This window comes from Stomoxys calcitrans, chromosome 4, assembly GCF_963082655.1.
Source record: "Stomoxys calcitrans chromosome 4, idStoCalc2.1, whole genome shotgun sequence".
NCBI classification, from domain to species: Eukaryota; Metazoa; Arthropoda; class Insecta; order Diptera; family Muscidae; genus Stomoxys; species Stomoxys calcitrans.
The window spans coordinates 93,024,055-93,049,873 of record NC_081555.1 but is presented as its reverse complement, the minus strand read 5'-3'; the positions used below and the strand labels follow the sequence as shown (position 1 = coordinate 93,049,873).

Genomic DNA, 25,819 nt, shown 5'->3' with positions numbered 1-25,819 from the left:
TGAGTCTACACGGAACAGACAAACAAACAAATAAACAATCATTTTTATTTAATAGAAGAGAAGATTCAGCCCGCAGAACTTAGCACGCTATTACTTGTTTCATTTATATTTTATAATGTGACGTCACTTGTTATGCTTCTATATTTTATCTTGTTGGCCATTATTTCATTTCGTTTTTAGTTTATCTATTCTAATCGTACATTTGTCCCTACTTCTTTTCTTGAGTTTTCTTTAATCAACTGTTTACAACATCAATGCAACAAAAATCTCCAAAAATCTCCAAAAAGAAAAGAAAAAAAAAAATAAGGCAAAAACAACCACATGTTGAACTTGAAACTACACTAAAGTAATTTCAACTTTTGTTTTGCATTCCATGGCAAAGGCAAAAATCAAAACACAAGCCAACAGCATCCCCCACCCAACTCTCCTCACGGGGTAAATACAATAATCCATGAAGAGAGATGTGCAAAGTCAACCACAGGCCCATTCAATTCAAAAGTAAATAGGAGAACAATGTTAGTCTAACAGAGGCAGAGAGAGAGAGCGTCACTGCCACTGCCTTTTATATTGAGGGGGTTATTAATGTTATGATACTCGCACTCTCCCCATTCAATAAGATGGTTGTTGTTGCTCTCTGGCATCTATGCCTACATTCGAAAACCAGTTTGTTGGCTGTTATTTGCAGCCCAAAATACCTTGAGTGGAGCCAAAGAGCTCCAAAACATTCAGTTAGCAACTTATATTCGTGACGCAAGGTTGGTTCGTGTTTTGAAACGGATATCAACGTCTACTCTGTGTGTGCGTGTTTTTTACGTATAGTGTGTGCTAAGAAGAACAAAACAAAACTGACACCGTTTGTCTTACAAAGTCTCAATTAAGAAAACGAAAAACACGTATCTTTGTACATACATATATGTAGATGCCGTGTTGTTTGTGCTCGTTTGAAATAATTTAGTGATGACTTTGAAATATGACGTGTTCCTTCATGGGCAAATTTTGAAAATTAAATTTTAAAATGGCATAAATTCACATTTGTCTTATTAAGAAAAAAAAAAGAAAAGCAACAAAGAAAAGGATTATGTGCTGAAATAAAGAGAATTGTTAAAACAAACAAATGTGTGAAAAAAAAGTTCTAAAGAATTTTGTTAATAAGGAAAACCCATAAATTAAATTTTTAAGGGAAACCACCGCAAATGACATCATGTCAAATGTTTAAAATAAATAGAAAAAAAATATTTTTTGCAAAATTCTGTGACGCCTGCTGTTCCATAAAAGTGAAACAAAAAGTTCTTTTGTCTTTTAATTTAACTTCATATACATATTAATGAAACTCTAAATAGAAAGAATCTGTGTGTGTGTATTCCCCGCTCATAATTTTTGGCCGGCTGTTCAACACCCTTTGCTTTGTTTTTATTCGGCTCCATTGAAGAGCTTCTGTTTTGCATATTAAATTTCCTTATTTTATTCAGATTTTATCTTGATTCTGTTGACAAATCTTTGTTGATATTTTAATTTTTTTTTTTAATCTTCACATCTTTTTGTCTTCACACATTTTCTTTCCTCTGTTTGTTGTTTTTCCTAATAAGCCCAAGACATTTTTGTTAAACCCTTTTCCGGCATTGGGAGTTTTGTGTTTTTTTCGTTTGCCTTTCGTTTAAAGTTCGGTGTTAAAAGACGGGCCAAGTGTTTGTGTTAAATTTTCCTATTAAATCCTAAATTTTTCTTCAACGCCTTTAGTGTTAAACTAAAAACAAAATCGTTCTTTCATAAAATCCCAAGAAACCGTTAACTTTCAATGGTGATGCATTATTGCTGTTCTCTTCTTTGTTAATCAAATCGAGAAGCTAAACTACATCGCAGTAAAACTGGACGCTACAAAAAAAAAGCGCCGCATTACAACAACATCAGCAAAATCAAGAGGTGAGCAAAAAAAAACCAATAAACGTAACTGCACATAAAATAACAACAACAAACAAAACCACAACAATTGTATGAATTCAGCAAAGCCAAAAAAAAAAATATTATAAATTCTTTGCACATTTTTCATTTTTGTGAGACGACGGACGGCCAAGTGTGAGTGTTAGTGAGAGTTTGGTGACATTTTGGGAGCAGTGCAGCAAACTGTGTAAAAAACTCCAGCGGAGCCAGCATTCTTCGTATGCTCGGCTTTAGAGTAGGTCAGGTCAGTATTACTTTACATTGCTTTGTTTTTTTTCCTTTACCCTCGCCTATGTCGGCCACACCACAGCCTCTATCGTTTTCTGATAGTGGCGTGTTGTGTAGTATTTTAGACCATTCTTGGTGTTTTTTTTTCTCCACTTTGCTTCATTTTTCTTCCCCATTCATATAAATGCCTTTTATGTGAATTGTTTTTGTTATTGTTGCTGCTGCTGTTTTTGGCGCTGTTATGGGTTATTATCTCTCCTACCCTTGGTTCTGCAGACTCATGTCCCCCTCTCTGCATACACGTTTGGTGTTTTATGAGACCTACGTTTGCTTTACCACTGCTGCTGCTGTTGTAACAACCATCACGTCATAATATGTACATTGTACAACGAAGAAGCTTGGCTTGCTTGCTGTGTTTTGTTTCTGTTTTGAGTAATATGGAAGGAGGGAAATGGGGGGGGGGCATAGGGCTTCCAAACAACCCATCTGATTCTTTTTTGATTTTCGTCTTCTTCCTTGCATCCCTTTTGTTGTCGTTGCTTTAGAATTGGTGGTGATGGTGCTTCGGCAGCACTTGTGAAACAAATTGTGTTAAACAAAAATTATGACAATCATTAAACGGTGTGAAGTGTTGTTTTTGTTTGCAGCTATGCTGACGATGCAAAGAGAGCTGTGGGGTAGGGGCCACAGCGAGAGCGCTATATACAACGGTGTAAACATGGTGTGTTGTGTTTGGTTTTCTTTTTTTTTATGTCGTACAATGAACGTGGTCTAATGGCTTTTGAATAACAATGATTTTGTTCTTCTCTCTCTCTCTTTATTGGTTTGTTATTCATCACATCTTTGTTGTTTAATGTCAGCCTTGGGGTCGGTGTAGGGGGCTGAGAGTTTATGCAAAGAGAATAAATTTTCTTAAGGATTTAATATGTTAATCTTTACTAATTTTTGTCATATACGGATATGCGATGGTTGTGGGAAAAAATTTGGCCATTTTTTTATGTTTTTTAGGGAACCATAAAGTGGAGTACGAAAACTGGTAATCATAAAATACCAGTCATGTTATAGAACAAAAGCCTAGGACAATAGTGAACCGAAATTTATAAACAGTTTTTGCAGAACCCAGTACCCGAAACCGTTTTTCCTTTGAGGGAAAACAGGGAATTTTTGACTTTTTTTTAAGGCACGCGTGTAAAAATTTTTTTTTTTGGGGTCCTTTTACCACCATACCCTTTTGGGTCAATTTTTGAACATTTTAATTATTTTTAAACATCTATCTTTGACCATCTATCATTCGTTGTCCTTCGGTCCTGGTCCTGAAAACTTAGCTAACATGTCTCTAGAGGCATACCCACAGATTCCAGTATCCCTGGAATGTGTTGGGTAGTTCCTAGTCTCGCAAGCTCGTTCGCTTTACAATTCCCAGGGATATCTCTGTGGCCCGGCACCCAAAACAAGTGAATTTTGAACTGTTCATCAAACTCGTTAAGAGATCTGCGACAGTCGATGGCGGCTTTTGTGTCCAGAACACACATTCTCCAGGGATTAAATGGCAGCCGGGCTGTCTGAGAAGATATCTATGTCAATCTTAGCCATTCCACCACTTCCTTAATTGCAAAGATCTCTGATTGATACACACTGTAGTGGTCGGGTAACCTTTTCTATACGACCAGTTCTAGATCTTTAGAGTACACCCCAAAGCCCACCTGGTCATTTAGTTTGGAACCATCCATATAGAAGTCTATGTTACTTCTGTTACCAGGGATATCGTAGTTCCAATCGGTTCTATCAGGAATAGTGGTACAGTAGTTTTTATCAAAATCGCGACTGGGGTGGGGTGTAATCCACATTGCCTGAAACATCGGATATTGTATCAAGAATAAGACAGTGTCCGCAGCCACCACATGTCCAATGAGAAAGCTCCCTTAACCTCACGGCAGTAGTCGCTGCAACAATGTCCAGAGGCATAAGTTGTAGCATTAAATTCAGTGCATCGGATGGTGTCGTCCTCAGTGCGGCTATGATGTACAAACAAGCCATCCTTTGGATCTGGTTAAGCATTGAGCAGTAGTTGGACTTTTGAAGCGACGTCCACCAGACCACAACACCATATAGCATGTAACCATATAGCCTTAAGGTAGATCTATATGACCTAGAGCGTGAGGTTTAGCGCTACAAGAGAGAACCTCTAGATCTAGCGGCATATCAAGCAGGTCCAGGCAACATTCTTGCAGTCACGGTAGCAGATGCGGTAAGTGGCTACCGGGTGAATGTAGTCCTTGGAGAACGACCGCCTCCCATTGCACCTGAAGAAATTGACCTCCCCCGGAAAACCAGAGTAGTTCTGGCTCAATTACGTTCCGGCAGATGCAGCTGCCTCAACTGCTACAGAGCACGGATTAATGCCGACGTGGAAGACGTATGTCCCGATTGTAAGAAGGGACCGCACGATACACGTCACCTGTTTAACTGCCCGGCCAGCCTCCTCGACTCAGACCCAGATCCCTGTGGACGCACCCCATCTTAGTCGCAGAGTTTATGTGTCTTGACACTCAACAGAATCAAGCAGAAGAAAGATAGAACACAATAAACTGCTACAACAACAACAACAACCATTCTCTCCTTCCAATTAGACAGGTGCCACTGTAGGCAACTTATATCACCTGCCGAATAGAACTACTTCTGTCTTTCACGGATTTATACCTTGACCACTTTCGATAGCCCACTTTGATGTTGCACTTAGTGCTTCCTGAAGTGTATCTTTTAGGGTGCTGGTAAACTTTTCCCTAACCGCAATTGCCACATCATCAGCATACGCAACACCTTTTACGCCTTTCTCTTCCAGAGATAATAATATATTGTTAATGCATATATTCCAATGTAGAGTACACCTCTTTGAGGTGTTCCTCTGCTACCCCATATTTTTAGATCCACAGATCCTAAGCCTGCCGTAATGCATCTTTTTGTAAGTAAGTTATTGATAGACTTTCTTACGGTAGAGTTGGTGCCTAGAAACTCCAACTCCTTCATGATGGACGTCGTTTGTACATTATTGAAAGCACCTTCAATGTCAAGAAATGCTACCATTGTTTATTCCTTGACAGCGAGGGAACACTCTATATAGCCGACTAGGTCGTGAAGGGCTGTTTCAATGGATTTGCCTTTACTATATGCATGCTGCTGCCGTCACAACCGATCTCCAGGTATCTTTGCCCTAAGGTATGTTTCTTTCAACCTCTCAAGTGTCTTCAGCAAAAAGGACGACAGACTAAAATAGGACGAAAAGCTTTCGCCTTCGTGTGGTAGAGTTTCCCTGCTGTCGAAATGAAAATGACCTTCGTGTCCCTCCATCCCAGAGGTATATATGACATTCTAATACAAGTAGAGTATATCTCCCTAAGCCAGAGAACCAGTCTTTCAGACACAACTTGTAATTCAACCGGTGATATATGATCAGGGCCTGGCGACTTAAACGAATCGAAACTTCTTATCGCCCAAAGGATTCTCGGCTCAGACCGAATTTCCCTCAAAGCCTCCGACGAACCCTTCATGTAGCCGACTAGGTCGTGAAGGGCTGTTTCAGTGGTTTTGCCTTTACTTTATGTATGCTGCTGCAGCGACAGGCAATCTCCAGGGATCTTTGCCCTAAATTATGTTTCTATCAACCTCTCAGGAGTCTTCAGCATAAAGGATGGCAAACTAATAGGACGAAAATATTTCGCCTTCGTGTGGTAGGGTTTTTCTGATTTCGGAATGAAAATGACCACAGGTATATATGGCATGCTGATACAAGCAGAGTATATCTCCCTAAGTCAAGGAACCCGTCTATCATACACAGCTTGAAATTCAACCGGTGATATATCATCAAGGCCAGGCGACTTAAAGGAGATGAAACTTCTTATCGCCCAAAGGATTCTCGGCTCAGACCGAATTTCCCTCAAAGCCTCCGATGAACCCTTAATGTAGTCGACTAGGTCGTGAAGGGCTGTTTCACTGGTTTTGCCAGGGATCTTTACCCTGAAATATATACTTTCAACCTCTCAAGAGTCTTTAGCATAAAGGATGATAGACTAATAGGACGAACATCTTTCGCCTTCGTGTGGTAGGGGTTTCCTGGTTTCGAAATGATAATGACCTTCGAGTTATTCCATCCCACAGGTATATATGGCATGCTGATACAAGCAGAGTATATCTCCTTAAGTCAAGGAACCAGTCTGTCAGACACAGCTTGTAATTCAACCGGTGATACATCATCAGGGCCTGGCGACTTAAAGGAGATGAAACTTCTTATCGCCCAAAGGATTCTCGGCTCAGACAAAATATCCCCAATAACCTCCAAGGAATGCATACCAGTGACAACCTCTTCTGACGCCACGTTGTCACCTACAGGAACTTGACGAGGATCACCACATTCACATACAAATGGGGCTACGACAACAACAGCCACATATCATAGATCGGAAATTTTTGTTTTTGAAGAAAATTTTGTCTTTGGAAAAAATTTTATTCAAATTTTTGGAGAAAATTTTATTCAAATTTTGTCATTAAGGAATATTTTATTAAATGAAGGCTTTAGTGGCTTTAGAAAACTGAACTGCTACTTTTTCTTTGGAGAAAATATAAAATTTTATTTGAAAATGGATTTTTCTACGAAAATTGTAATCGTATGTTAACTTTGTACCTATGTGATTTCATAAAAAACACATATTATGGAAATTTTCATTGAAATTTGTTTTTATAGAAAATTTAATTGAAACTTTTTATCGTGTTTTGGTCTTTTTTGCCAATGCAGAGTACATTATCACAATTATTTTCATCAATTTCTACCAATTTATGCATTTATCTTTAACACAATTCATGTGTACAATAAAACCCAGGAATCCCTTAAGAATTTTGCATACATATCTCGTTTTCATTGCTATCGTACTGTCTGCAAAGTTCTCACATTAATGGTACAGTCAGTTCTAGGATTCTCTTTAACCATTACGAACGATAATAAAGTGTCTTCAGGGGATATACCACTTAACTACAGGCAGAAAGCCTTTTAGAATTATTAACTGGAGAAATGCGTCTAAAGGGAAAAGCAGGAGAAGGATGAGGAGTAGTGATGGAGGGAGGCATGAGAAAAACACTAAAACAATTCCTTTTAATATTCTCAAAAGGAACTTAAATATTCTGTTGTGTATGCCTGGGCTGATGTCGTTATTCGTTGCACAAAGGAAATAAAGAAATAAACTTGGATTTGACTCTAAAACACACAACCAAAAACACAAGAGCAACTACAACTGAACTACAAAAACAATTGTAAAGTGTATGTACCAATGCCGCTACCACAAGTGCACAAAAGCATACTGCCGCAACGCACCACTACAAACAAATGTGGTGGCTGCTTCGGCTTCTGCTACTGCTCACACAACCAATACACAAAGTCTGCCACCATGCCATCCTAGTTTCTCGGTCTGCTGACAGACATCCTATGCAGCATGCACTCATCTCATCTCTGTGTTTGTGTGTGTGTGTGTTTTTGCGATTTGTGCCTGTGTGATTATGATTGTGTGCTCAACAAATTGCAAATATTTATTTCGAGTTTTATTTTCTTAATTTATTCTTAACTGCATTATTGTCTTTATTTACCCAAAAAAAAAAAGCCAAAACAAAATGCCAGTACAACTACCAAATTGCTAGAAACAGAGATCCTCTTAATGCACACAGCAAGGGGACCTTGAAATTCTACCATGCAACTCGCCTCATGGTGCAACTGTTCTGGGTTTTGTGAATGTCGGCAGGCCATATGAAATAGAAAAAAACATGCTCAGGGCACAGTGGTAAAGCATGAAAATGGACTCCTTTTGAGTTGATTTTTTTGGAAGTAGGCTTCATTTTGTTCTTGAATAGTTGGTAACCGTAAGAGTCAGACCTTAGTAATTCAAATTCAAACTCTTTCAGAGCTTATTTGGATTTATTTGCTGTATTCGTTGTGCCATAAATAAAGCAAAACAAGTAAAAAGGCATTAAGTTCGGCTGGGTCGAACTTTGGATACTGACCACCTAAAGTATATATGTAAACCCCCTTTCTTCACAATCCGATGAAAACTGGATAACTTATGCACTCAAATTTGGCACGAACATTGAGTGGTCAAATAAATATAAGTCACTGTTCATTTTTGTAGAACAAAATGTTGGCAGCTATATCCCAATAAAACCGATCTGAACCATATGGGACCCGCATGTCGAAAAGCCTAACATAAGTCGCTGCGTCAAATTTCAACGAAATCGGATAATAAATGAGCTTTTTAAAGGGCCAAAATTTTAAATTGAGAGATCGTGCTATATGGCACCTATAACCAAATCTGGACCGATCTGGACCAAATCAAACAATAGTATATAGTATTTCCTATTTTATTATAACTTCACTACTATATCCATAATTATATCTTTAAAAAGGCTGGTCTCGATCATATTTTATTCAAGTCCTGAGGACTCATGGGGTTAAGACCCTAAATTGGAAGATTGGTCTATATGACAGCTATAGTTATATAGTCTGATGTGACTCATATTTGGGTCGGAGAATTAAAACAACTCACTATTTAACATTTCAATGAAATCGGGTAATAAATAAAACTCTTATGAGCTTCAGATCCTTAATCGGCATATCGGTCTATACGACAGCTATATCTAAATACAGTTCGATCTTTACCATATTCGGATCAGATGGCGGGTGCCTCAAAACAACTCGCTGATTCAAATTTCCGAGAAATTCGGTAATAAAATCAGCTTTTATGCGTTCCAGACCCTTAAACTGCAAATCGGTCTATATGGCAACTATATCTAAATATAGTCCAATCCGAACCATACTTGGGCCTGATGTCAAGATGCCTAAAACTACTCAATGTTTAAAATTTTAGCGAAATCGGTTAAAAAATTAAGCTTTTATGGGCTTCGGACCCTTTATCGGCAGATCGGTGTATATGGCAGCTATATCTAAATACAGTCCAATACGAACCATATTTGGGCCAGATGCCGGGAGGCCTAAAACTACTCACCGTTTTAAATTTTTGCGAAATTGGGTAATAAAAAAGCTTTTTTGGGCTTAAGACCCTTTATCGGAAGATCGGTCTGTATGGCAGCTATATCTAAATATAGTCCAATCCGAACCATATTTAGGCCAGATTTCAAGAGGCCTAAAACTACTCAATATTTCAAATTTCAGCGAAATCGGTGACTCGGGTTCGATAGCCCACCCCCCGTTATTAAATTAAAATTCTTTGTGCGTGAGGGCGAGTGATAGTAATCACGATTCAAGAGAAAATTACGACTCACGACCCACTCACGAGATACTCACGACCTACGAGACACTTACGACTCCCGAGATACTAACGACTCTCAAGATACTCATGAAACACACACGATTCACGAGAAAATCGCGACTAACCGTTAAAGCCGCATTTATTATCCGATTACGCTGAAATTTAAAACGGTGAGTTGGACCGGACCATATTTCGATATAGCTGCCATATAGACCGATCGGCCTGTTTAGGCTCTCTGGTTAGACAAAGCCACCGGTGTCCGAACTGAATATATTCTAAATAGGACCATTTTTGGTTAAAGGTAGCTAAATGACCGATCTGTTGATTTGGAATTTTAGGCCCATAAAAGTCGTTATTACCCGATTTTGCTGAAATGGTGAGTTGTGGTAGGCCTGATTGGACCAGTGAGTTGGTCTAGGCCCTTCGTTATCCAAACCGAATATAGTCTAAATCGACCATGTTTGGATGTAGGTACCGTATTGACCGATCTGCAGATTTTGAAACTTTGGCCCGTAAAAGTCTTTTTAATTAATTTGAAACTGTTACTGGTATCAGGCTTTTCGGCTCCTGAACCAGATTGGATCAAGATCGACCCATATTTTGTTATAACTATGGATATGATAAGGTTAGGTTAGGTTGAAAAGCGGGAGCAAATATTTATCCGTACGATGCCACCATGGACATACACCTAAGCCAGTAATCGGCTTGTTGTGCGATCCAAAAACTGAAAAGTAACCTCGAAAAAGAAAAAACTAAGTTGGTTCATGTCTGGCATTGTGTCTCCACCTAAGTACCGGTGTCTTTTAGCCGCGAAAGCCAGACAATAACATAGACAATTCTCCCATGTCTCATCATCTTCCCCACATGCCCTACACATGCTATCACCTGCCACACCGATAATGCATATGTATGCTCATAGTTCTATGTGTCCCGTTCATGACCTATAGGATCTTCTATTCCTGTCTACGTCTCTGACAGCAACTCCTTCGTCTTCCTTCGGTTGACGGTAAGCCAGAATGCCTTGGTAAATCGGTTTCTACCTTACCAACGATTCGACACTCGGCCCAATTTGCAAATATGCAAGACCGGGGACTTGTTCACTCGTCATATCTTTCATGGCATATTCGTCCATCTTCTCATTCCCCGGAACACTAAACTGTATGAAAACCCAAGCCGAAGTTATATCATGAGCCCAGAGTTTATTCAGGGATTCTAAGTAATCTGGCACGGACATCGACCGCACTGTCCTCGTAGGCAAGGCCTTCAGCACCGCCATCCCTTCCCTTAATCCAACATCAATGAAAACCGAGGTCTCATCCTCGTCAAACACAGCAAACGCCTCTCAATCTTTTCTTGAGCAAAAGCGAATTCAGAAGATCTTACACCGCTTTCCACCATACCAGTGCATCATGTATCAGCACTGGTCTCACAGTGGATGTGAACCTCTAATGAATCATCCTTGGGTTAGCTTCCCAGCTCCTGCCGAACATCAACCTGAAGGCGCTCCGTGCCTTTCGGCTGCTTTCCTTCGTTGAGTTGAAACTTTGCACCGATAATTTTCTATCATAGGCAAGTTCGAAGACGGGGTATATTCGGAACAGTGAATTTTGTTGGATTCCTTGACGTTTGTACCGAGTTTGGTCCAGATCGGACCATAATTCGTGAAAGCAGTTTAAGGTTCACAATTTGTTCACATTCCCTGGATTTTTACAAAATGTGTTTAATTTAATTTATGAGACTAGTGGCACGGCCGAGATTTTACTTGTTCAAAATTTATTCCAGTCAAAAATTCTGTGGAAATTGAGTTTTGCTAGAATTTTTTCCTCTTAACTCAACCACTGTTATGGTTAACAGCTGACGTTGATAATGCCAGGGCCTAGTCGTATTTGTGGTGGTTATCGCAGCCATAATAGTGGCAGTAGAAGTAATGGACAAACAAAGCAACGCCACTAAAAAGGACTCCGACTCTGCATTGAATCCTAATGTGCCTGTGTGTTTGTGGCAAGGATGGTTAAACAACACAATGAAAAAAAAAAAAAACAAATTAAACAAATATACGATTTTTTCTTCTCCACTGTTGATTTTTAGGAAAGTGCATTTAAAGCTTAACAAAATTTGTGTTTCAATTTTAAGAGCTCTTGCCAGTTTAATTGGCTTATTTACCAAATAATTGAAGATTTCAAGGTTTTTTTTTTTGGTAGGCAATTTTAGTTTGGATCACTGTGTGGCGAGGAAAACGTCTGCAGTCTACCAGTCGTAGAAAAAAATGTAATGAAAATTGAAGTTTTCAACAGTTGGTACTCTAATGGAGATTTTTAGTAAAGGATGGGGGGCATTGTCTACTAAAGGATGGGGGTCATTGTCTACTAAAGGATGGGGGCATAATAGCTTCGCCCTCCATTGAAGATTGGAGATTGTCTACTAAAGGATGGGGGCATAATACCTTCGCCATATCACCTTTATATATATTATATATAAAGTGTGTTTTTTTAAGAGCTATTGGAAAGTTTTTCGCAAAAAAAAACACATCAAATTCAGAAAAATGCTTGAAATCCTTATATGAATCGATAGTACGGTCCATATAGTTTGAAGATTACTTCATGCAAATGTTGACCGTGACTTCGCCTCAAATGGTTTATCCGCTTAGTCTAATTTTGGAATACTCTTTCCAAAATTTCGGGAATCTTACGAATAAATGCTTCAAGTTTGTCTTCTAATGCGTCAATTAAGGCAGACTTGTCTTATAGAAATGCGCTTTAACATAGCCCCTCAAAAAATAGTCTTAAGACGTTAAATCGTTCGATCTGGGCGGCCAATTGACCCGGTCCCAAACGTGAAATAAAAAGTTCACCGAACTTGCCTCTCAAAAAGTCCATTGTTAGGCGTGCTGTGTAGCACAATTTTGTTGAAACCACATGTCATGTAAGTCAAGCTCTTGCATTTTGCCCAAAAAAAGTTGGATATAATCTCAGGGAAGCCCTCACCATTCACAGTTACGTTACGAGTCGCATCATCTTTGAGGAAGTACGGTCCAATGATGCCACCAGCCCATAAACCGCACCAAACTGTAACATTTTCTGGGTGCACTGGTAGCTCTTGCAATGTTCACCGAACTCGCCTCTTTCATGCAAAGGTCCACCTTGTTTGCGCCTCAAATGGTCCACCCGCCTAGTCCAGTTTTGGCATACTCTTTCCAATATTACAGCGGATATCCCACGAAAAAATGCTTCAATGATGTCTTTCCATTGTCAATTGTTACGCGTGCTTTGTGGCATGTGGCACCGTCTTGTTGAAACCACATGTCATGTAAGTCAAGCTCTTGCATTTTGGGCAAAAAAAGTTGGATATCATCTCACGGAAGCGGTCACCATTCACAGTTACGTTACGATTCGCATCATCTTTGAGGAAGTACGGTCCAATGATGCCACCAGCCCATAAACAGCACCAAACTGTGGCTACTTCTGGATGCATTGGTAGCTCTTGCAATGCTTCTGGTTGATCTAGCCTAAATCGACATTTGTACTTATTTACGTGTCCATTGGGCCAAAAATGAGCTTCGTCGCTTTATACAATTTTTCGATAAACCAAAAATTCTGCATTGCGATAGGTCGTTCTTCTTCGATTCTAGTCCATTTTCTCTTCCGAATTTCTACATCAACAGGGGAAGTGTTTGTTCTTATTTTGGGTAATTCTTCATTTGAAACACAGTTTGGCCAGAAAATCCGAAGTATTTGTCCTAGGCAGCGAGTTATATAAAGTTGGAGTTTGCGGGTAGTCGCTTGTATCGAGCTTCAAGTTGTACAACCATGTAATAAAATAGATATCACACTTCTGTTGAAGATTCTGGCTTTTGTATTATGTTAGATGTCACTGCATCAATGACATGCTAGTTTATAGTGAGCGGAATCAGATTTGATGTTCCTATCCTCATCAATTTGATCTCTGTTATGTTTATCATCCGGCCTACTTTGGCAGCATTTCCATTCAGTCATTCCAGTTTCGCCTTTATGTGCTCGAAGCGATGCGCAAAGAGGCATAAATCATCCGCCTAGTCGATGACTCCGAGGAAGTCGTTAATAGCCCAACGTATGCCACATTGTGCCTCACCATTCGTTGCTTCTAATGCGGAGTGCAATAAAATTAAAAAAAGCGTCGGTGACATGATGCAACCCTGATTCACTCCTTTATCGATACCGAAAGGTCGGTTTTCTTTTCCATTGAAACGAACTGAAACTTTAGCATTCCAATACTTACTTTAGAATATTTGTTCCACTAGCCGAACGTAGAATAGCGTTCCAAGCGCCTCGATCTTCTGCGCTCATTCTAAAATCTCTGACACCAAGTTTCGAGGTGTCTCCCACCACTTGATCTTTCCATCGGGCTTTTGGTCTTTTCGGTTTGCGTGTACCTGGAGCTAAAGCTTCTTTATCCTTTCTGACAACATGACCTAGCCAACGTATCGGTTGTATTTTGATGCGTGTAACTATGCTATCGCCGTCATACAGCTTGTGGTTCATACGTCGCCTATATCCTCCATTAACGCCAGTTTGCGTTAATGGAGAATATAGGCGACATATATTTTACGAAAAATCTTTCTCTCAAATACTCCAAGTACTACCTCATCTGTTTTCACAAATACCCATGATTCAGAACCATATAACAGCACGTGTAGTATCAATGTCTTGTAAAGTGTAATCTTCGTCTCTCGACTGCTGGCCTCCTTTCTAAACTGCTTACTTAGTCCAAAGTAGCATCTGTTTGCCAGTATTATTCTTCCCTTAAACTCAAAACAGGTGTCATTCGTTTCGGTTCTGGCGGTGCCGAGGTAGATAAAGTGGTTCCCAACTTTCTCCATTTTCTTTATCTGCTCGGTTGTGCAAGGCTTGTTGGGAGTTGAAACCATCCATTTCGTCTTATCTCCATTTACTGCCAGACCCATTTTCAATGACTTTCGATTTTTTCAAAGGCTGCAGTTACTACTTCCGGTGAGCGACCTATGATATCGATGTCGTCGGCATAGGCGAGTAGCATGTGCTCTCTTGTGATTAGTGTGCCATATCTATTCACTTCTGCATTTCGTATAATCTTCTCCAGCAGGATATTAAAGAGATGACACTATAGGCTGTCTCCTTGTCTGAAACCTCGTTTGGTATTAAATGGTTCGGAGAGATTCTTTCCTATTCTTACTGAGAAACGCGTATCAGCAAGTGTCATCCTGCAGAGTCTTATTAATTTTGCAGGGATACCAAACTCAGACATGGCTTGAAATACCTTTGAACGTTAAGGAGTATCGAAGGCGGCTTTGTAGTCAACAAAGGGGTGGTAGGTGTTGATTTGTCCTTCTCGGGTCTTTTCCAGGATTTGGCGCAGTGTGAATATCTGGTCCAGGGAGGATTTACCAGGTCTAAAGCCGCATTTATAGGACCCAATTATCGCATTGACTTGAGGTTTTAATCTTTCACACAGTACGCTCGAGAGTATTTTGTATGCGATGGGGAGGAGACTTATTCTTCTGTAGTTGGCACATTCCGTCTTGTCTCCTTTCTTGTGTACGGTACATAGTATGCTGAGGTTCCAATCCTCGGGTATGCGTTCTTCTAGTCAGATTGCGCAGATAAGCTGATGTATACGCTTTATCAGCGTGTCGCCTTCAGTCTTAAATAGTTCAGCGGGTAACTCGTCGGCTCCTGCTGCCTTGTTGTTCATTACCCGGGTCACTGCTACTTGGACCTCATCCTGACTAGGAGGTAAATATTCTATACTATCATCAGGGATTGGTTCTGCGGTATCCTCTTCGCCGCCAACATCGGACACTAGCAGTTGGGTAAAATGTTCTTTCCATATCCTCAGCATGTTATCTGTGTCAGTTACCAGATTTCCATCTTTGTCTCTGCAGGAGTATGTGCCTGCACCAACGCTATTGGTTTTATGTTTAATTCTTTTGTAGAATTTCCGGATTTCATTCTGACTCCTGTACATTCCAATTCGCTCACACTCATGTCTTTCCATTTCCTTTTTCTTTCTGCGGAATAGACGTTTCTCCTCTCTCCTTTTCTCCCGATACCTACTAACTACCATGTTTTTTGCCGCGGCGAAATCTATCAGCCTCAACCCATTACTGGACGTTATCTAGTAAAGGCTAAACTTTTCGACTGTTGGTCCAAAAATGTCTTCCTTCCCTATCTTCCCATTAAAAGCTCCCAAAACGATTTTAATACCATAGGCGGGGCAGCGATCATATTCTCTCGTTAGATGGTCGTGGAAAATGTCTTTGGTCTGCTCGTCCTTGTCTTCTGTCGGGGCATGGGCACAAATAAGGCTAATGTTGAAGAATTTGGCTTTTTTGCGGATTGTGACTGGCCTCCCATCCACCGGAGTAAAGCTGGAAACAAGGTGTTTCAGTCTCCGACTAACCACAAATCCACAGCCCTATTCATGCCTCGTGTTATGGCAGCTGTAGTATAGTTCGACACCGTTTGAAGTTGACCCAGTCCATCGCATTTGCTGTAAGGCGGTAATATCTGCCTTGTAATTCTCTAATACATCCGCCTGCACGTATACTGCACCTTCTTTATAAAGGGTGCGGACATTCCAGGTGCAGATCCGCAAATCATGGTCCTTTTTTCGTTTGCGTGGGTCGTCAACGATGAGGGGGGGGGGGGGGTGTCCGTTTTTATAATTCTTTTATTTCTCATAGTAGTTCTCATAGTTTTCCGGGTGCGGGTTACTGGCCCAGCGCCCCAACCGCAAGGATTTTGTGGGATTGCATATCCCTCGTTGTGGCGAGCCGCTAGCTCCAAGATCCGACGGTTGTCTCCAGCCGCCCCGAACTTGGGAACAGACGCTGCTGTTGGCCGTTTGGTTATTTGAAGGCGCCAATAACTCACCTTGTCATTTCCAGTATCATTGGCACTCAGTATTTAATTAAGAGCCAGTGCCACCTGACTCCTCACTGAGATTCTCCTCTCGAAAATCGCTGACTGCCCGCGGCCGCATTAGCAGCTACTCCGCACAAAAACGGAGCTTTCCACTATCCGCAACCTACGGACGCTCCCGGTAGCTTTCACCTAAGCTTCCCGTGAAAACGATGCATTCCTATACAGCTCCCTAATTAATGTAAGGAGTTGTTTAAGGGATTCCCTTATTCACCAGCGTGCTCCACATTGAACTTCGCGAAACTGTGTTAAAAGCTCGCTCGAAGTCAAAGAATAAAATGTATGGGTTTGATTTAAGTTCTGCAGACAGTTCAATGATTATGTCTAGGATGTTAATGTGGTCAGTACAAGAACGTCCTGGCCGGAAATCTGCCTGTTCCTTCCTCAAAATGCTGTCAAGTGCAGATGAAATACGCTGCAGAAGAAGTCTTGCCATCACTTTATTTTTTGCATTTAGCAATGTAATGCCCATGATCCCCTTCTTCCATTCCGTGAGGACCGTGTTTGCCCTCAGCGCGGCCAAGTGGTCATTGCTTTTATACGAAAACATAGCTCAGGCGATCAGCCCAACAATCAGGGAGATCCCAGGTCCGAGTCATAACAGAAGTCTGTATGCCGAGCCATAACAGAAGTGAAAAGTGTCGAATTTCAGCCAGATCAGGTGAGAATTGCGTCTTGGAGCTCTTGGTAACTCCCATCTCTGCATTGTTTCAGCATGTTTTTGTATTCTGCTCTTCGTACTGCGGACTGAGGAGTAAGCACTATGAAGAGCAGAATACAAAAACATGCTGACACAATGCAGAGATGGGAGTTACCGAGAGGTGCAAGACGCATTTCTCACCTGATCTAACAGAAATTCGGCATTTTTCACTTCTGTTATGACTCGCCACGGGCAAACGAATTATTTCTTACCAGTACAACTTCCATTTAATTAAACTTAAAATGTTTGTATCTCCCTAACCTGTTAATAATGTTCAATATTGTGAACATTGAAAATCGCATTTCCTATGCCTCAGAAGTAAATTTAATTTCTGATTAAAAACAGAGTTTATAAGGCCTAGATGGTGATTTACAAAATGAAAATGGTATATACCAAAACCTTCTTAGTTGCAAACAATTTTCCTTCAGGCGTTTCTGAGTTTTATAACTTTCATCATGCTGTTCTTGACAACACATAAAACTTTGGCAGGCTAGAAAACATATTCAAATGAAAAATGTTTTATGCTAGCTATCCTTTCAACAAAATTTCTTTGCCTACATACTTCACAAGAAGCCCAAATCCATATGCTCTTTAAAAAATTAATTTTTCCAAGCTCATGTTTAGCCACACTTAAGTTCATTATCTTTTCTGTTTACAAAGGATGATGTAATGATGTTCCCATTCTCATATGAACAAATGACAGCATACTGGTACTGAAAGTCGTAGGACTACAACTTCTACTTGTACTGCAGCCTGTCACCGACATTATTAAGCTGCTGCATACGAGTGATGTAGGTTTTACCACATTTTCTGTTGACACGGCATGTTCTACTGTAACAAAAAAAAAAAAGAAAATACAGCTTCAGCTGGTATATTTCAGTAGCCAAATTGCTACCGCTCTAGATTTTCATGGATTTTCACACAAAAACTATAGAATAAACGAATCAGGAAAAAATCTCTTTTTAGAATTTTATTTATTTTGCAATGTTTGAGAGTGTCATCATCATCATCACCACCAGCAGGAGCAGCAGCAAAACTTCTTCTGGCCTTATTTCTACTGCTAAGTTTTGTTTTCTTCATCCCCATTTTGTACAATAAACTTTGGTATAATTTTCTTCTCACACGCCTAGTTCCAACATCTGCACTAGGCATAATGTCTGCCATCTAATGCAGTATTTGAAGTAGACATATTTTTGTTCGCACGACCGCATCTTCACGACCATGGCAAGGGCAAAATAATTTTATTAGATAAGTATTAAACGAATGTAAGGGCCTTGAATTTTAACTCAGCTAAGGCCTATTGTGCTGAATATATCAACAAAAGATACTAAATCAACAAGACCGCTCAATCTGTATAAAATACTAGCTGGACCGGGCCCGCTCCGCTGCGTCTTCTTTAACTTTATATGGAACAACATTTTCCTTGGAATATTCATTTTCGACAATGAAAGAGCTTTTAGTGAGATGCCATGCTACGAAAATGGAATTTCGCTTGACTAACAGTTTATCAATACAAGTGCCTTTATATGAATCCTATCTGATCTTCATTGGTCTACGAATTTAAGTTTGAATGTAAGGTGTACTCCATTCGTAAAAAACTTTATTTCAGCCCGATATTCTCATGATGTCTGATTTCATGATATTTTCGGGGGTGAGGCGGTCCCCCAAACACTTGGCCCTGAAAATATGTCAGCATCGTGCTCTTCTCTCAAATAGCATTTATTTTAACCCCATATTGCCATTGGTTTTGAGGGGAGTTTACAGGATGAGGCGTTCCTCAAACACATGGTCCCGAACCATAGTCACTTTTCCCGAACATTGATATCAGATTCGTGTTTTACTACCAAAGACCTTTCATTTGAGCCCCATATTGCTATGGTCGTAAATTTGTCTTCTTTGGGGGATGTTCTCGGGGCGGCCCCTCAAACACGTGGTCCCACATCTGGATATTACATTCGTATTCTACAATCAAATACCTTTTATTTAAGCCCCATATTGCCAGGGTCAGTAAATTAGTCCTGTGTGGGGAGTGTTTTGGGGAAAAGGTGGACCCCCAGAAACTTTGTCCCACATTTGAATATCAGATTCGTATTTGACTCGCAAATACCTTTCATTTGAGTCCCATATTGCCATGGTTGGTAAATATCTCCGATTTAGGGGTGTTTCAGGGGTTGGGGTGGTCCCCCATACACTTGGTCCGACAATTGGATATCAGATACGTTTTCTAATCTTAAATATCTTTCATTTGAGTCCCATATTGTGGTGATTGGTGTATGTATATACTTGGTAGGTTTTAGGGTGGGGCGGCCCCCCTAGGTACCCGATCCGAAATTTGGATAACAAATTTAAATTTTTATGGTACTATATGAGAGCACAAAAAAAAATTCGCTTAAATCACACCACCCATCTTCGAGATCTGGAGTTTCTGAGAATTAGGGTAAGGGGGAGCGTCCGCTACCCCTTCAGATATCAAAAAAATGTAGTACCCTTTTTTCACCACGGGATCATTATGCACCATCTGTGAAAATGTGAGTCTTTAAGGAACACACAATCAAACCTACAAACACAAATTTTTACATAAAAGATTTGCATATTCTCAATTAAATTTTTAATTGATCCATTAAAAAAATTAATTGGGTATTTTTGAAATTTGAAAAATTTTTTTTTAGTTGGATCAATACAAAATTCAATGAAAATTACAAAAATCCAATCATGTTTTTAATTGGACCAATTTAAAAATTAATTGGAAATTTCAAGAATTTTCAATAAATTTTTTAATCAAATATGCAATTTTTTTAATTGAAAATATTTTCAATCACCTTTTTCTAAAACTGTGATTGGTAGCAGCAATGCTCTGATGAAGCAGTTTCATTTAAATAATTAATTGAATCAATTAATTCCGTGATTACACCGACTTTTATTATACCCTTCACCATAGGATGGCAGATATACTAATTTCGTCATTCTGTTTATAACCACTCGAAATATTCGTCTGAGACCCCATAAAGTATATATATTCTTGATCGTCGCGACATTTTATGTCGATCTTGCCATGTCCGTCCGTCTGTCCATCTTTCTGGCGAAAGCACGCTAACTTCCGAAGGAGTAAAGCTAGCCGCTTGAAATTTTACACAAATACTTCTTATTAGTGTAGGTCGGTTGGTATTGTAAATGGGGCCATATCGGTCCATTTTTTGATATAGCTGCCATATAAACCGATCTTGGGTCTTGAGCCTCTAGAGTGCGCAATTCTTATCCGATTGAAATGAAATTTTGCACTACGTGTTTTGTTATGATATCCAACAACTGTGCCAAGTACGGTTCAAATCGGTCCATGACCTGATATAGCTGTCATATAAACCGATCTTGGGTCTTGATTTCTTGAGCCTCTAGAGTGCGCAATTCTTACCCGATTTGAATGAATTTTTGCACGAAGTATTTTGTTATGATATTCAACAACATACGTGGTAACTTGATGTAGCTTACATATAACCCGATCCTCAATTAGACTTCTACGACCCCTCGAAGCTTAAATTTTTGGCTGATTTGGTAGAGATTCTGTAGTTAAATTACCATGAGCTCTTCAATTAAAGTTATATGAGTAAATTTTTGGTTGAATCCACGATTTGGTCCGGCCGCACTTTGCACTTTTCTGGTTCTATCCACAAAAAAGGCCATCTTAAGTAGCTTCCCCCAAATCCTGCTTTATGTTATTCTATTATCGGCTAGCACATGCATCCTTTTTGAGACTTTTTCTTATTGCTCTTGTTATTGTCGTCTGTGGTAAAAACATTTGTGGCTTAGTGTTGCATTGACCTTATTCGAAGTTAACGAACAATACTTTGCCAAAAATATGTACTTGTACAGCTCAGTTGCAAGAATGGATGCAAGGATTTCACTGCTAAGCCTCGCAGACTGTCACATATTGTGTAGATATGCATTAATCTTGCTTACACGTATTTTTTACCCCGTCTTCCGCTCACACTCTCTTACCCTGGCCAATTTGCTTTATGTGTTTGCTTGTTACTGGGATAATTAAGTATTTTATTTAGACAACTGGCTAATTTGGCATCGTTAACAAAGTTCATGATCATTGTTGTCGTTGTGGCGACATTCAATGGCATAGGGGGTAGCATTACTTTGTGTGAGTATGGCCTTTAATATGACATAGCACATGTGAATAAGATATATTTCAATGAGAATTGCACTAATTGCTTAAGTGGCAAATAAAAATAGATGCATGAATATTGTATGTGGCACAATATTTATCGGCCCGAAGGAAAATAGTTTGATATTCTTCCATTCCTGGGATGGAAGTCTTTTAACTCTAAACACCCACCCTGCAACCCTATAAGGTGTATATATTCCTTATCCCATTGTTGTTCTAGGGCATAGTATCCCCGTACTTCCGTTTGTCGCAATCACGATAGTAAGCATCAACTATTTGATTTCCCTACATAAAGGGGTTTTCTCTACAGATCTTAGCGCTCTTTAACTTTTCTTCACTTTATGTCAAACTTGGCCATATTTATGTCATGAGCCTTTTCACTCCCTAAACCACTATAGGTAAAGGAAACAATTAACAAGTAATAAGTAAAAGCGTGCTAAGTTCGGTCGGGCCGAACCTTTGGAACCCACCACCATGGATTCTGCTAAAATATGGGAGCTATATCAGGCTATAGATCGATTTGAACCGTACTTGGGACAGATGTTGAAAGTCATAACAGAACAAAATAACAGCCAAATTACGGGTTCCAAGGGCCAAAGAAGTCAATTCAGGAGATCGGTTTATATGGGAGCTACATCAGGTTATACACCGATTTAAACCGTACTGAGCACATTTGTTGGAAGTCGTAACAGAACACTTTGTGCAAAATTTCAGCCAAATCGGATAAAAATTTAGGCTTCCAGGGGCTCAAGAAGTAAAATCGGGAGATTGGTTTATATGGAAGCTATATCAGGTTTTTGACCGATTTGGACTGTACTTGGTACAGTTGTTAAAAGTTATAACATAACACTATCTGCAAAATTTCACCCAAATCGGACAAAAATTGCTGCTTCCAGGGGCTCAAGAAGTCAAATCGGGAGATCGGTTTATGTGGAGGCTATATCCAAATCTGAACCGATATGGCCCATTTGCAATCGCCAATGACCTAAATCTATATTAAGTATCTGGGCAAAATTTCAAGCGGCTAGCTTTAAGCGTCTGACCGCTATCGACAGACGGACTAAATCGACTCAGAATGTCGAGACGATCAAGAGTATATATACGTAATGGGGTCCTAGGTTTTAGTGAAATTAGGTAATAAGTGCGCCTTTTGTGGGTCCAATATCTTAAAACGGGCGATCGCTTTATACGGTAGCTATATATATATATATTGGGTTGCCCAAAAAGTAATTGCGGATTTTTCATATAGTCGGCTTTGACAAATTTTTTCACAGCTTGTGACTCTGTAATTGCATTCTTTCTTCTGTCAGTTATTAGCTGTTACTTTTAGCTTGCTTTAGAGAAAAAGTTTAAAAAAAGTACATTTGATTAAAGTTCATTCTAAGTTCTATTAAAAATGCATTTTCTTTCTTTTAAAAAATCCGCAATTACTTTTTGGGCAACCCAATATATATGTCCAAATTTAGAACGATCGGGGCCATATTTAATGCGGAAGTCGTAGGGCCTAACACAGCTCACTGTGTTATAGTTCTGCGAGATCGGGTAATAAACTCTGCTTTTATGGATGCAAATTGCAAATTTTGCCCATGAACATTCCACTAAGGAACTGGGGCAAACATCTCACATATCAATGAGTGCAGGGCCTCCTTTTTATAGCCGAGTCCGAACGGCGTGCCGCAGTGCGACACCTCTTTGGAGAGAAGTTTTACATGGCATAGTACCTCACAAATTTTGCCAGCACTAGGAGGGGAAAACCACCGCTGAAATTTTTTGTTTTTTCTAATGGTCTCGCCAGGATTCGAACCCAGGCGTTCAGCGTCATAGGCGGACATGCTAATCTCTGCGCTACGGTGGCCTCCAATGACTAAAATTGGGCTTTTATGGATCCAATAACTGAAATCGGGAGATCGGTATATAAGGCAGCTATATTCAAAATATTGACCGATCTGAACCATATAAGGAGGTAGGATGTAGGATAGCTTAACATAGGTCCTTGTGCCAAATTTCATCGAAATCGGAAAATAAATCCTTTTTTTATGGGCTCAAGACCTTAAATCGGGAGATCGATCTATGTGTCAGCTATGTCGATATATCGGTCTATATGTCTGCTATGTCGAAATATAGGCCGATGGGGGCTATACTGAACACGGTTCTTGAGGGGATTAACGCAGCCTACTGTACAAAATTACAGCGAAATCGGGTAATAAATGCTCCATTTACGGGTCCAAGGCCTTAAATCGGGAGATCGGTATATATGGCAGCTATATCCAAATATAGACCGATCTGTACCATATAGGGAACGGATGTCGGAAAACCGAACATAGATCCGTGTGCCAAATTTCAACGAAATCGGATAGCAAATGCGCCTTTTATTGCCTCAAGACCCTAAATCGGGAGCTCAGTCTATATGTCAGCTATATCCAAATGTAGTCCGATCATGACCATACTCATTACGAATGTCGAGGAGACTAACGCAAGACATTGTGCCAAATTTAAGCAAAATCGGATAATAAATAGGTCTCTAATGGGCTTAAAACCTTAAATCGGAAGATCGACCTAAATAAATATGGGCTATATCTATATATAGTCCGATATAACCTATCTTCGAACTTGTCCTGCCTATGTACAAAAACAGCATCTGTGCAAAGTTTCAGCCAATTATCTTCATTTTTAAAGCCAGTAGCGTGATTACAATCGCGGACCACTAAAAATTTGGCCTTATTAACTCAGTTCGTATTTGGAGTATTTTTCAACAATTTCGGGAATTGGTTGCGGCTGCTATGTTCTGAGACAGTCATATCGGCAAATTGGTATTTAAGGGGTCTTTATTAGTAAAGTCATCAGTCTTCGTATAAAATTTTAGTCAAATCATGCTAAAATTGATTCCCCTAGAACTCAAGGAGTCACTTCCGGGGATTAATCATCTCATTTTATTTTGGTCCGGAGAACTCTTACGCAAGCCACAGTTTCAACGAAACCGGGTAATAAATAAAGCTTTTATGGGCTTCCGATCCTTAATCGTAAGATCGGTCGGACGCACCGACAGACACACGGACATCGTTAAATCGTCTGCAAACGGAATGACTAAATGAATATTCCCCCTATCTTATGTTAGTAGGTATAACAAGTAAGAGCGTGCTAAGTTCGGCCGAGCCGAATTTTATATACCCTCCACCATGGATCGCATCTGTCGAGTTCTTTGCGCAGTATCTCTTTTTAGGCAAACAAAGAATAATGAATATGGACGGAGAAGGAGGAGGAGCTATATCAAGTTATAATCCGATTCGACGCTCAAGAAGCAAAATCGGGAGATCGGTTTATATGGGAGCTGTGTCAAGCTATAGATCGATTCAGACCATTTTGCACACGTATGTTGAAGACCATGGGAGAAGTCGTTGTACAATCTGAGCCAAATCGGATGAGAATTGCGCCCTCTAGAAGCTCAAGAAGTCAAGACCCAAGATCGGTTTATATAGCAGCTATATCAGGCTATGGACCGATTTGAACCTTACTTCGCACAGTTGTTGGAAGTGATATCAAAACACTATGTGCAAAATTTCGGTCAAATTGGATGAGAATTGCGCCCTCTAGAGGCTCAAGAAGTCAAGACCCAAGATCGGTTTACATGGCAGCTATATCAGGTTATGGACCGATATGGACCATACTTCGCACAGTTGTTATAAGTTATATCACTACAGCCAAATCAGATAAGAATTCCGCCTTCTAACAGCTGAAGAAGTCAAGACCCAAGATCGGTTTATATGGCAGCTATATCAAAACATGGACCGATTTGGCCCATTGACAATTCCAACCGACCAACACCAATAAGAAGTGTTTGTGTAAAATTTCAAGCAGCTAGCTCTACTCCATCAAAAGTTAGCGTGCTTCCGACAGACAGACGGACGGATGGACGGACATGGCTAGCTCGACTTAAAATGTCACGACGATCAAGAATATATGTAATGTATGGGGTCTTAGGCGTATATTTCGAAGTGTTACGAACAGAATAACGAAATTAGTATACCCCTATCCTATGGTGGAGGGTATTTAAAGAAATTGAAATACAAATATGATAAAGAATGAAATTATAATAAAACAAGTAAGAGCGTGCTAAGTTCGGCCGGGCCGAATCTTATATACCCTCCACCATGGATCACATTTGTCGAATTCTTTTCCCGGCATCTCTTCTTAGGCAAACAAGGATATAAGAAAAGATTTGCTCTGCGATATCAAGATATGGTCCGGTTCGGACCACAATTAAATTATATGTTGGAGACCTGTGTAAAATGTTAGCCAATTCGAATAAGAATTGCGTCCTTTGGGGGCTCAAAAAGTAATAAAGAGAGATCGATTTCTATGGGAGCTGTATCGGGCTATAGACCGAGGAGGCTCAAGAAGTCAAGATCCCAGATCGGTTTATATGGCAGCTATATCAGGTTATGAACCGATTTGAACCATACTTGGCACAGTTGTTGGATATAATAACGAAACACGTCGTGCAAAATTTCATTCCAATCGGATAAGAATTGCGCACTCTAGAGGCTCG

General features: G+C 39.9%; 1 protein-coding gene across 4 annotated transcripts in view; it reads left to right on the top strand.

Annotated features, from left to right (window-relative positions):
* Nucleotides 1-678: 678 nt before the first annotated feature.
* LOC106091799 (keratin, type I cytoskeletal 9) overlaps nucleotides 679-25,819 on the top strand; it is a 558,122-nt gene continuing 532,981 nt past the window's right edge. Inside the window, exons 1-2 of one of the 4 annotated variants that reach the window (XM_059368057.1) lie at nucleotides 679-755; nucleotides 1,738-1,920. The gene's annotated coding sequence lies outside the window, so the exon portion shown is untranslated. Of the gene's footprint in view, nucleotides 819-1,737; nucleotides 1,921-25,819 lie in introns of all 4 variants that reach the window. The other 3 variants (XM_059368054.1, XM_059368055.1, XM_059368056.1) reach the window with 3 other exon arrangements.